The sequence below is a fragment of the Mustela nigripes genome, chromosome 1 (assembly GCF_022355385.1).
Source record: "Mustela nigripes isolate SB6536 chromosome 1, MUSNIG.SB6536, whole genome shotgun sequence".
Taxonomy (NCBI): Eukaryota; Metazoa; Chordata; class Mammalia; order Carnivora; family Mustelidae; genus Mustela; species Mustela nigripes.
Genome location: NC_081557.1, coordinates 241,011,560 through 241,025,007, shown reverse-complemented (window position 1 = coordinate 241,025,007; position 13,448 = coordinate 241,011,560). Strand labels below are relative to the sequence as shown.

At 37.2% G+C, this 13,448-nt stretch overlaps 1 protein-coding gene across 4 annotated transcripts in view; it reads left to right on the top strand.

Moving 5' to 3' along the window:
- Nucleotides 1-13,448, top strand: part of GABRA2 (gamma-aminobutyric acid type A receptor subunit alpha2) — a 129,447-nt gene that overhangs the window by 80,996 nt on the left and 35,003 nt on the right. The gene's annotated exons all lie outside the window — the stretch shown is intronic.

The window sequence follows — 13,448 nt, the reverse complement described above, 5'->3', positions numbered from 1 at the left end:
GGAATGACTGCTTTTTGGATGAAGGAACTAGGCTGAGCACATTTTGTGCAAAGTAGATTGTCTTTTTTGTGTTTGGTACCTTCATTCATTTAGGAAACTTTTATGGAAAATCCAGTGTATTGGATATTGCACCAAGCCCTAGAGCTCAAATACATGTAAAATACAGTTTCTACATCCAGCTAGTTCAGTATAGTGAAGGGCAACAAGATAGGCAGAAAAGATAATGGCAACACAGATTAATGGGTTATAAAACAGGTACATACAAGTTGCAAGATAACAAGAGAGCTGATTAAGGAGCTTCATCAACATTTGAGCTAAGTCTCTTTCTTTTTAGTTAAATTTTTGTTCAATTTTAATTCCAATATATTCAACATGCAGCATTATATTAGTTTCAGTGTACAATATAGTGACTTAACCATTCTATACATCAATTACTCAGTGCTCAGTATAAGTATGCTCTTAATCCTCTTCACCTATTTCACCCATTCCCCCACCCAACTCCCCTCTAAAATGCTGTATTTTCAGTGAGTACCCTCTGTTAAAGTTATTGGGCTAAGGCTTTAAAGATGAGTGGGAGTTTCTCAGACAGATGAGATGGGGCAAAAATCCTAGCCTAAAAGGATCAAATACGCATAACATCAAGGGATGAAAGCACATAGTGTGTTCAGTGACAGCTATTTCAGTGTCTGTGTAGACACAATAGATAGAATTATAGTTTAAAACCTAAAGAGAACAGCTTTGTATGCTATGCTAATACAGTGTACCTTTATCTTATGGGCTAGAGCAACCCATTTTAGTATTCAGAAAGCATAAATATGTAAAACTTTTCGAACAATGCCTGCCATTTAATACATGCTATATAACATTAGCTATTCTCATTATCAAGGCACAAAAATCAGTTTGATTTTCAACACCAGCAATGAATAACTCAACAGCAAATTAAGAAAATGATTCTATTTACAATGGCATCCAAAAGAATAAAATACCTAGGATAAATCTAACCAATTATGTATAAGACTTGTCCATGGAACACTACTAGACTTTGCTGAGATAAATTAAAGATTACCTAATTAAATACCTAATTAAAAACCTAACCAAATGGGAAAGATATCCCATGTTCATGGATTAGAAAACAGTACTCTTAAAATGAGAACAATCCCTGAAGTGATCTATAGATTCAATTCGATATCTGTCAAAAAAAAAAAAGTTTCTTTTTTTGCAGAAATGGAAAAAGCCAATCCTCAAATTCATATAGAATTACAAGAGGCTCCAAATAGTCAAAATAATATTGATAAAGAAAAATAAAGTTGGTTACTTCACACTTCCCAGTTTCATAACTTAGTACAAAGAAAGTTACATTAATCAAACAGTGTAGTAGTGTCATAAGGATAGACGTAAAGATCAATAGGATAAAATCAGGATAGAAACAAACTCAAGGGATGTCTGGGTGGCTCAGTCAGTTAAACATCTGCCTTTGGCTCAGGTCATGATCCCAGGGTCTTGGGATCGAGTCCCACATTGGTCTCCCTGCTCAGCTGGGGGTCTGCTTCTCCCTCTGCCTGCTGCTCCCCCTGCTTGTGCTCGCTATCTCCCTCTGTCTCACAAATTACCAAAAAAGAAAAAGAGAAAGAAACACAATCAAGTATTCATGGTGAATTGATTTTCAATGAGTGCATTAAGACTATTCTGTGGGATTTTCAGCAAGGATACCAGAAGCTCAATGACCCTCCCATGCAAAGGGATGAAGTTGGACATATACAGCACTGGACACAAATGGATACATAACCTCAATATAAAATCTAAAACTTGAAAGTTGTGAGAGGAAAACGTATCAGAAATCTTTACCATCTTAGCTCTAGCAATGGATTCTTAGATTTGACACCAAAAGCATGGGTAACAATGAAAAAATAAATTGGATTTCATTAAAATTGAAAACTTCTGTGCCTCAAGGAACATTCTCAAAAGTGTGAAGACATTATATATAGGAGAAAATATTCATAAATCATATATTTGATAAGGATTTAATATCTTGACTAAATAAAGAATTCTTAAAATTCAAAAACAAAAAGAAACAAAACAAAAGCTAGATTTAAAAATATGGGCAAAGAACTTGAATAGACTTTAATTTTTTTTTAATTTAATTTTTTATTTTTTATAAACATATATTTTTATCCCCAGGGGTACAGGTCTGTGAATCACCAGGTTTACACACTTCACAGCACTCACCAAAGCACATACCCTCCCCAATGTCCATAATCCAACCCCCTTCTCCCAAACCCCTCCCCCCAGCAACCCTCAGTTTATTTTGTGGGATTAAGAGTCACTTATGGTTTGTCTCCCTCCCAATCCCATCTTGTTTCATTTATTCTTCTCGTACCCACTTAGACTTTAATATTTTTTTATGAAGAAAGTATACAAATGGCAAACAAGTACATAAAATGATATGAAACAATATTGGACATTAAAGAAACACGAATACCACAATAAAATACTTCTCACACACAATGGGATGGCAATAATAAAATAATAATAATTAAACAAAAGACAAGAAATAAATGTTGGTGAGGATGCAGAGAAATAGAAACCCTTATATATTGCTAGAGGGAATGTAAAATGATGCAACCTCTGTGGACAGCAGTATGGCCATTCCTTGAAAAGTTAAACAGAATTTCCATACAACCCGCCAATTCCACCTTAAGGTATATATCCAAGATTAGTGAAAACATATGTTCACAAGGAAACTGGTGCACAAATGTTTGTAACAGCGTTATTCCTTATAGTAGAAACAACCTAGATTTCCTCCAATGGATGAGTGGATAACTAAAATGTGCTTTACACATTCAATAGGATATTATTCACCCATAAAAGTGATTAAGTACTAATAGCATGCCACAATGTGGACAATGTGGATGAACTTCAGAAGCATTGTGTTAAGTGAAAGTGGTGGACATAAAAGGTCATATATTGTATGGTTCCTTTCATAAGAATTATTCAGAACAGGTATATCATAGGGACAGACAACAGTTTAGTGGTTGCTAGTAGATGGAGGCAGGGGAAATTGGGAGTTACTATTTAGTAAGAATAGGATGTTCTTTTAGGGTGATGAAAAATTTCGAAACTAGAGAGAGATGGTGGTTGGCAGAGCTTCATGAATGCATAAATGCCACTGAATTGTACACTTTAAAATGGTTAATTGTATATTTATGAATTTCACCTCAGTGAAATAATTCTAAAAAGTCATGAGTTGGGGGAAAAAAAAAAAGCAAGGAATGAGTGCATCAAAGCTTTCCCAGGATTTAGACTCAGAAGTATCTTTTCAGATATCCACTCAAAAATTGCAAATTTTTAAATCAAAAACAGCACCAAAAAAATGATGTGGCCAGAAATAAGAGGAAATTTCCATTCAGATGGTTTAAAGAATAAAATTGCGTGATTTTCAGAGCACAAATAATACAGAAGAAAAGTTTTAAGTTAAGATGAAATTACATAATTGATGTTATATATTTACATATAAATTTAGATCATTCTGGAATATTGACTCAACAAGTCAGATGAAATAAAATAATGAAGTATTTGTTTAACAAAGGTGGTGAAGAAAATTTAAACTATTGAGACAAATAAAGACAGATATTTCACAGCATAAGTTAAAAGAGGCCAATAGTAAATATTGGCCTCTCCTCAAATACAGAGGAGAGAGGATTAAATGAATAAATATTTAACTTTGAATGAATAAAATGTGTTAGTATCAGGGCTGTTAAATTGGACAATAACAAATATAAAACAAATGAAGGATTGGTTAGAAAAGTAACATATATAAAATTAAAAATCCAGGCTATATTTGAATGTATAAATTTCATATGAATTATTTACAATACAGGTGTAGGGATCCAAAAGTCAGATTTTCATATTGATTGAAACCAGTAGGTAAGAGCATTATTAGTATTATACTGTATAAGTTTTTCAGCATAAAGTTTGTAAGAAATAAAATTCCGTTTGAGTGTATGTGTGTGTATGTCTGTGCAAGTAAAAGATTAACAAAAATCTTACGTCTTGCCTGGAATGGTCCTTGAAAGCTGCCTGGCCATCATACTCCACACCCTCATCTCCTCTTTCGGTTTCCTGTCTGTTTTTGATTTGAACATTGTCTGACTGATAACACAGCAGTTACCTAAGCCAAATTTCTACCCTCTTCAAATTTCTCTCTCTGAATTCATAGTCAGGTTTACAATCTAGTGAGCGATCATTAAATCATCTGCCCTCCTCATGCTTGTAAGACTTTCTGCAGTGGATAACCCACCCGGGTAAAACATGACTACAGTTAAGAAATTAATATGCTCCAAGAGACAGATGTCAAATGTTTCAACCTTTGAGATCTGGTTTCACACGGTGAACAGAATAAGAAAGCAGAGCAAACAAGACAATAGGCATGGGAGTTGAAATTCTAATGCACATTTGTTATATCAGAAGACTTTGTTCCATTATATAGGGTTTTACTATTCAGTTTTTTTGTATTTTGTGTTTATTTTGTGGCTGGGGAACCAGCTTGATTTTTTTTTTCCCCCAAAGATCTTTTTTCAAAGGGATTGCCTATGTATCTTATGATAGAAGCCTCCTTTGACTTTCTCTGGGTCTTCATGCCCCATTCAAAATACTTACTGAGCATCTATTTATCAACACTGTTGTAGAGAGATGTCTGGGTAAGTCATCAGCTTGTCTTCCTGATGAGGTAACTGCCCTCTGTTATTAGTAGTATAAGAAAGCACTTGGGAAACTTTTACTCTTATACTTCAGGTTTTTGTGCTTTCAAAGCTCCTGTAAGCAGATGGGGTGCATTTTCAATATACCAGCTTCATTTTGTGTTTGTATAAACATAGACGTTCCCTCATTTTGTGAAATTGTGGCCCTGGTTCTTTTAGCTGATTAACACCCTACAGCACTTCATATAAATGAGAAATAATCATAACGAATTTGATGATTATTATCTCCATATTTGAATCCAAATCATTTTTCAAATTTATGGATAAGTTTATGAATATATGACTAAGTTTATATATGAACATGTGAATGTATGAATAAGCTTATATATAAGAAGTATGTGTTGATATTTTCATTTAATATATTCAGCATGGAATAGAGAATTTTAGCTGTTAAAAACGAAAATCAGAGGTACCTGTGTGGCTCAGTCAGTTAAGCTTCTGCCTTTGGTCATGATCTTGGGGTCCTGGGATGGAGCCCTGCGTCAGGCTTCCTTCCTGCCACTGGGGAGCCCACTTCTCCCTCTCCCTCTGCCCCCCCACCTGCTGTGTTCTCTTCCACTCTCTCTCAAATGAATAAAGAAAATCCTTTTAATAAAATAAAATCAAATAATAAATAGCTGTTAGGGTTTAGGTTTGTCAGGTAAAAGAGTACAGGGAGTTCTTATGTTTTTTATTTCATGCATCATTCATGGCATATTCAAGGGCCTTAGCTACTTATCTTGTGTGAATTTTGGAATAAGTAAAACTCCAAAAGGGATATGTTTGGATTGCTCATTTTTCTTCTTAGTTCTATATATTTCCACTATTCAGTTTGACTGTTTATATCAGGGAACCCCAAATAGAGTGGCTTGAATATATGAAGGTTTTTTCTACGTAAAATAAATCTGCAAGTAGGTGGTCCAGGACTAGTGTGGCAACACTGTGGGTATCAGCGACTCAGTCTCTTTCTGCCTTTCTCCTTTGATATCCTTAGCATGGAGTTTTGCTTCATAGGCCATAAAGGCTGTTGGTGCTCCAGCGATCACATTCATATCCAGGAAATAGAAAGGACTAAGCAAAAAGGACAAAAGACGTCTTTCAGCTCTCTGTTTGCCATTAATAAGCTTTCCCAGAAGTCCCTCTCAGTAATTTCTATTTATATATATTTAGCCCAACTTGGTCTCCTAACAGAGACTCTGAGAAATTGCCATCTGAAATAAATTCAGTATTCTAATATTACAGACTGATTAGATATTGGATTGGTAGTTCGTGGGTTCTGCTACCATAAGAAAAAAACAGTTGTTTGCTATAAAGGCCATAAAATTTAAAGCACACATTTTGGAACCACAGGATCTTGGTTCAAAATCTGGCTCTGCCATTAATAAATTGGGTCACTTTTGGCACTTTTTTTTTGTTTAACCTCTTTGTACCTCTATAAAATAGGAATTATGATATCTCCCTCACGAGGCTATTTATGGAATACAGACACACACACACACACACACACACACACACACGGAACACTTTGAGTAATTATGGCACATAGTTAAGTACTATGTAATTATTTGCTATTATTTTACTGCTTGTCACCTACTACTTAATTCTTTTCTTCTTGTCAAGATATACATTAAGGCTGGTCAGATCTTGTTTTAGTTTGAGTAGCAGTAATCACTTCCCAAGGTGGCATATTTCAAGAATCTTGAACTCTATAAACCCCTGGGTAAGACAGATCTGGGCAGGAATCCAGCGTCTTTGACATATTAGTGTTTGGTTTGTTTGAAGGGAATTTAGGAATCTTTCATATTCCTTTATTGAAGTGTAATACACCAGTGTATGTTCATTTTAGTCAAGGCTCCTTTAATTATAGTGAAACAAACCCCAAGTCAAGCTGGCTTATGCCTACTTGTTAACTTCATTCTCAATTAACCATGACCTTGTATAGGTGTAGACAAGAAACACATCTTAGATGTGCATCCCATCTCAAAGCCCCATAATTGAGTCTTATTGGTTAGACAGGTTCACATTCTCATCCCTGATGCAATTTTTATGGCTACGCACACAATTATTAGCAAGGCCACTCCTTGGGCCAGTGGGTATTGTCAGATCCACTGCACAAATGGTGAAGGAGTAGTTCCAAAAGGAAAGCTTCTGTCAGAAGTAATTCCTCACACATTCTCACTCTGCTCTTTGTATCTCATTTATATCTCACTTAGCTCTATGATGATGATCTTGATTTCTACTTCATTGAGAAAACCGAAGCAACTAGAAAGAACCTCCCCAGAATCCCATAGCCTCATCTATTCAAGCGTCTACGTGCACAGACGCTGCTTGACTACATCTCTCTATGATGCTGACCCTTCCACCTGTGCACTGGGAGATATCCCATCTCAGCTGCTTTAAGGACATCATTCCAGCAATCCTCTTCATTCTCTCTAACGTCAGCAATGTCTGCGATCCATAATCATCCTAACAGAAGTACAGAGTTATGCTGTTATTTATCCAATCCTCAAATCAGATTCCCACGACTCTACTAAACCACTTGCTTCTAGCTTCTTTGGTTGCTCTCCTTTTTAGGAGTTTTACTTGCAAGAGTTATGTTTATTTACTGTCCTCAATTTTTCTTCTCCTCCGATCTCTCAAACCCACTCAAATCAAGCTTTTGTCTCCAAAATGACACCTGTCGAGGTCCCCATCATTGCTAATCCAGTGGCCAATTCTCAGATTAGTTTACTTGATCTAATAGTAGGCTTTGACAGGGTAGTTTCCTCCCGCTAAATGAGAGGACATTTCTTGGAAAGAATTTCTTTATTTGGTTTCTAAGGTAGTCACATACTCTTGATGTATCTGTTCCTAGTCTCCTTTGCAGGTCCATACTCTTCCTCAGACCACTTAAATATCAGAGGGCTCTACGCTCAATATTCAGCCACTCTTTCCTCTGTATTTTCTACTTGGTGACCCCATTATGGCATAGTATAATTTTCATGTGATTATTACCAAATTTATAGCTCCTGTCCAGACCCCTTCCCCTTCGACATCTCCATCCAGTGGTATTCCTTACATCCCCACTTGGATTTCCGATATACAGCTCAAACTCACTATGCACACATTTGAACTTTCAGTCCTCTCCTCAAAACTTATGACCTTGCTTATACACGATCATTTCTCTCCTTGATCACTGGATGTCTTATTCTGTGTGGGATGCCATAACATAATACCACAGACTTGGAGGCTTAAACAACAGAAATTTATTTTCTCACACTTCTAAAGGCTAAAGATCCATGATCAAGGCCCACCAGGGTTGGTTTCTGGTGAGAGCTTTCTTCCTGGCTTATCAATGGCTACATTCTCATTATGTCCTCACTCGGCCTTCTTTGGTGTGTGCACATGGGGTTGAGGGAGGGGAGAGAAGAAGAGGGAGAAAGCCCTCTGCTGTGTCTTATTATGAGAACACTAATCCTACTCAATCCTACTGAATCAGGACCCCATCTTTACAACCTCAGTTAATTTTAATTACTTCCTTAGAGACTCCATCTCCAAATATAGCCACACTAAACACTAAGGCTTCAATATATGAATTATGAATTTTGGAGGGATGTAAACATTCAATCCATAATGATGTAATCGATTTTTTACTGTTTCTTGCTACCACTCCTGTAGGACTTTGTTTCCAATGTAGTAGTCATTGGGATACTTTCAAAATGGAGGACAGATCATGTCGTACCTATTCTCTAAGCCCATTGGCTCACCAGTATCCTCAGAGTAAAAATGAAAGGCCCTTCAGAGGTCAGTAAGTCCTAATGCAGTGTGAACTCCCTCCACTTCCAACCTCTAGTTCTGCTACCCTTCCTGTCTCTTACTCTTCCTGTAACATCCACACTGGCCTCTTCCTTATGGACATGGCAGTCATTCACTTATGAGCTTTGTCCCTTCTCTCTGCCTGGACCTCTTTTTTTCTCCAGATACCTGTGTGGCTCATTCCTTCCATTTCCTCAGAGAATTTCTAAACTCTCATTTTTTTTTTTTCAAAGCAGACTATCTAACAGTCTAACTTAAAATTGTTAACTGCTTCCCAATCCTGTTTCTGTTCTCCAGCCTACTCTAATTTTGTCTTCATTGCACATACCATCTTTGAATATGTTATAGAAAAATATTTTTACATAATTTGTCTCCCCCTCTGGAATTTAAATTCCAGAAGTGCAGTTATTTCAGCCTCTCTTTAAAGTGATAGAAAATAAGGAAGTTAAACTGAGACAATAAGTAATTGCAAAATATTTTAAATAGATAAATGATAGATAAATAGGTAGATAAGCATATACGCTTGTGTGTTCAAAAGAGGTAAATTTCATATAAACTAGAAGGTAGTTCCTTAATTGTTTAAATTTGGAAGTTAGAGGACTATTTGCAAAAGAAGGTTGAGTGACTAGTCGGAAAAAAATAAATAAATGAAAATTATCCATTACAATTGGTTAGCCAACTGTGTTTAGAAGGAACACAGTACAGAGAGCTGCAATCATTCTGATATTAATTATAAGATCGGGGGTTCCCAAAACTACCCTCGGGTTTAATCATTCACTGTAACTTAGAGAATATACTGAAAGGCTTTACACTCACAGTTGCGGTTTATTATGGTGAATAGATACAGACTAAATTCAACCAGGGGAAGAAGCACATAGAGTTCGGGCCAAGTTCAGAGGCAGCACTTCCATTGTCCTGTTCACACAGAGTGATGGGACAACATTACTTTCCTGGCACAGATGTGTGAAGATAGGCACAGAGCATTGCTCACCAGGCAGGGTTACCAGCACCTTGGTGTCCAGTCTTTGCTGGGGCTCTGTCACAGGAGGCCTGATTGACTGGTCTTGTGGCTGACCTCACTTTCCAGCTGCTTAGGAGGATAAATTGATGTGGCCTGCTTAAAAAAAAAAATAACAACAAACACAAACAAACAAAAAAAGCAAAACATTCTAAATCCAACTGTTACAAGCTGGCTGGCCCACAGCCCCCAGGCAAACTAAGTCACTCCTCTCAGGTGTATATCCTTCCAAGGCCTAGAGAGTGCCTCCCAGAAGCTGAGGGCAAAGGCCAGACCTCTCTCAGGGTAAGGGTAATTTTTTTTTAATTAAACATACAATATACATTATGAAATCAAATTTTAGACATCTAATTATTAAATTATCATTTTGAGTTATCAGTACTTCTGATAACTTCGTGCCTTTATCAATATTGTCTCTCACTTTCTCCCTCCCTTCTCACATGTTTACCTTCCCTTTATTCTGTTTCCTTTATCATTGTCTCAACATTTAGTCCTACTGTGCCGTATTTCTTCCCCCTTGCCAGCCTGTCTGGCAAGTCATTCAGTATTAGAAACGTCTTGTTTACAATGGAATCGGTGGTGAAAAACGAGCTTCTTCATTTAGTTCTAGAAAGCCATACACAGAATGGGCTTTGTGCACCGGGTCTATGAAACACAGCTACAGACCGAAGGGGTCGTAAAATCAGTACATAAGACAAACATTCCACTAAAACTTTGAGAGACCAGTCATCTGTCTGGCAGAAAATTCCCTAATAATAAGCGAGCTGCCGATTAATAAAGAGAATCGTGCTCTGAAGTAGACTAGATCTGAATATAGACCTTTTTTTTCCCCCCTTAATAATAAAGCAATTAACACTATTGAGTGCTTATTACGTGTTTGGAAAATACTGCTTCAGGAGCAAAGAGAGCTTCTGTCAGGTCCTGTCTCCACTTCTAGATTAAGCAAGTGTGAAGCCTTTCTAAACAGGATTTTCTCCACTGTAAATGCATGTAAAACGTGTGCCAGCTGCCACATCTACCACGTGTGCTGTGAGGACCCATGACACAGCATGTGCACGAGGCGAATGAGGTCTTGAGTAAACATAGACTTCCACTGCACTGTGTACTTTGTATATTCTACAAATAGCAGGTCTGAGAACCAAAGATACTGTAAGATATTCTCTCAATCCAAGTGGTGTATGTGTGTGTTTCTCTCTTGAATTTAAATTCCTTTAGCCAGAGTTTATGATCTCCAGTTCCACCAAGTTTCAACTACTTCCCATATGTGTATACAAAACACTTTCTTTTATTACTTTGTCTGAACCAGCTGCTGAATACCGTCGGGTCACATAGGATAAAAGAGGATAGATTTTGTATATAGAATATCTCTTTTATTGTCTTCATATTATAGTATATATAATGGTGGACACATTTATATGTATAAATGTGTATATGTATGTGTAATATGTATACTTCATAGTATATATAATGGTGGACACATTTGTATGTATAGATGCTAATAGTTTTCATTGTCTGAAAAAATCAGAAAATTTGGTAAAACAGGGGCCCGTATTCTTGTGGGACAACACACGAGTGGAACTGAGTAGTGGCAGCCACTGTGGACATTCAGTCTCTCGTCTACCACAGCCCCTGCCCCTCCCTGGTGCCTTCCTTACCTCTGTATTTTCCCCGCCTACTCCCTGTGGACGCTGGAATTTGCAGCCTATGATCAAGGCATGAAGAGATAAGAAAGAGCATTCCACAAGGGCTGGACAAAACATCAAAAGCAAAAGCAAGAGAAACTTGAACTCAGAGAAACAGAGAGAGTAGGATCCTGGCTGCCAGGGGCTGGCGGGTGAGGGGAATCGGAAGCAGCTGGTGAAAGGGCACACACTTTCAGTTATAAGATGAATAAGGAAGGAAGAGCTCATGTGTGTCACGGCAACTGTGGTTGGTACTACTGTATTGTATTGGAAATCTGCCGAATGACCAGAATTCAACTGTTTTCACCCAAAAAGTGGGAAAAAGGTAAAGATGTGAGGTGATGGGTGTATTAATTAACTCTCTGGCAGGAATTCTTCCGCCATGTATATCAATTTGTTACATGGTATACCTTAGATATGTTACAAGTTTATTTGTCAATGTATACCTCATTAAAGCTGAAAAAAAAACAAAAAAACCACCATAAAATAGATAAATAAATAAATAAGAGACAGGAAATCAGAAAGTCTCTTGGGCCAGTCTTGGAAGGAGAGAGACATAGATGGTTTTACCTGGAAAGTAGCGAGAAGGTGACATCGGGAGTAGAACACCTGGGTGGTAACAGGACATGAAAGCAAGGAACAGAAAGCGGGTGCGGGGCACACACAGTCTCCGCAAAACGTATTCCAGATCCCTGCCTTCCCCGAGGCTTGGGCTGCAGAGTGCTAACGGGAGGCACACCTGGCATCCCAGTATTGACTTTGGCACAAGGCAGCACATGCTAATCAGCAAGCTGCCAGCTCACCGGCCTCCCTCCTTCCCGCTGTCAGGGACACATCCCAGTCAGCCACTGCCAATTAGGAAAGTGACGGAGGCAAAATACATTAATAAACCATGGCAAGGAAAATTAGAAAGCCTTGCTAGTTCTACTCTAGAGGCAGATTTAGAAGTTGTTTCGGGAATAGAGGTGGCCTGGTTAAGCTTGATTGATGAAAATGAATTACTAGTGAGGGCAGGGAAAAAGAATTAAAAGTATATGGTAGTGTTTTGTCTGGTTTGTTTTTTTTTTAATTTTTAGATTTTGCCCAGGATGTGCAAGTATCACTTAAGTACAGTTATAACCATTCAAGTCACGAGGACAGGTTATCCAGTCCTATTTTCTGCACTGAAATCTCATAATAATGAGGAAAAAAAAATTATATAATAGCATTTACTGAGCACTGTCTGTTGGTCATATGCTTTCGGGCACTTCAGATTTACTCATTATTTAATTCTGAAAATAAAACAAAACAAAACTCCAGTTAGGAAAGTTAATTATGCCCTCTTTTCAGACAAGAACATTGGAACCCGAAGGTATAAGCAACTATTTCATTACCAGACAGCAGGTCAGTAACAAAGAAAGAATTTGACCTTGCAGCATTCTGACTCCAATGGGTGTCCTACTACTGCACTGTTGTGTTGTCAGACAATCTCCCTCTTCTTTTCCATCTTCTTTTAGCGCCTGAAGTCAGAACTATGCTGGATGATTGCTTCTCACAAGGGTAATTTCTGTTTGAGAGTCAGGCTTACTAAACATAGATCAGAACTGGAGGTGAACCTTCAGATTTTAATGTGCTAGTTCACTGTTAGAATCAGCAGCTGCTTATTGAGGTATTCCTTGAGCTTATTGAGGCAAGATTCCTTGCCCTATTCCTTGCCCTGAAGTTGATGAAATCCGATTATGGTACAGCAACTAATACATTAAATGACTTTCCAAAGTTCAGTCCTTCCAGGTGTAATATTCTGAATATTTAAGCAAAATTAACCTGGTTAATCCAGGTCTTTAAAAAGTAGAGCTTCTTAAAATAGCATCACCTTAGTCATTAGAAACTCTTGCTTAATCTTAAGTGAAGAATTTGATTATTTCTTTTGACTGAAGTCTATAAAACTATTTCTCTTCAATTTACTTTGTTTTAGAACTCACCTATGAAAGTTTGATAACCTGATAGCATGTATGAGAGAGAATCCACGTGTTTCAAGAGGAGGGTTTCATTTTTTGTTGTTTTGTTTTAATTTTCTTGTAAATATAATTTTTTCTTCCCTTAAGCATTGAAATAACAAAATGGAAAATAATGGCTTTTCTACTCTGATTATTTTACTTTTCATACTGGTTTGGGTCATTAAATATTTAGTTTCACTATAGCAAAATTTTGAGTGCATATTTATCCTTAGGTTTTAAA